Raw genomic sequence first — 213 nt, 5'->3', positions numbered from 1 at the left:
ACACGAGATAGATATGACTGAAGATGTGGCATTGGAGTGAGCATTACTGCATATAGTTGTAAATTAAAGCCAAATCTAACAGCATCGAATCACTCAATTTGATTTTGTTTTGGTTTAATTTTTTTATTTGGAATTAGAAACTAAAAGGTTGTGATTTGCTTTTGCTCAGTTTAATTGAAATCAAATTCATTTTTTGATTCAAATTTATGCACA

This window comes from Phalaenopsis equestris, unplaced genomic scaffold, assembly GCF_001263595.1.
Source record: "Phalaenopsis equestris unplaced genomic scaffold, ASM126359v1 Scaffold000002, whole genome shotgun sequence".
Lineage (NCBI taxonomy): Eukaryota > Viridiplantae > Streptophyta > Magnoliopsida > Asparagales > Orchidaceae > Phalaenopsis > Phalaenopsis equestris.
Note: the sequence above shows the minus strand (reverse complement) of the source record.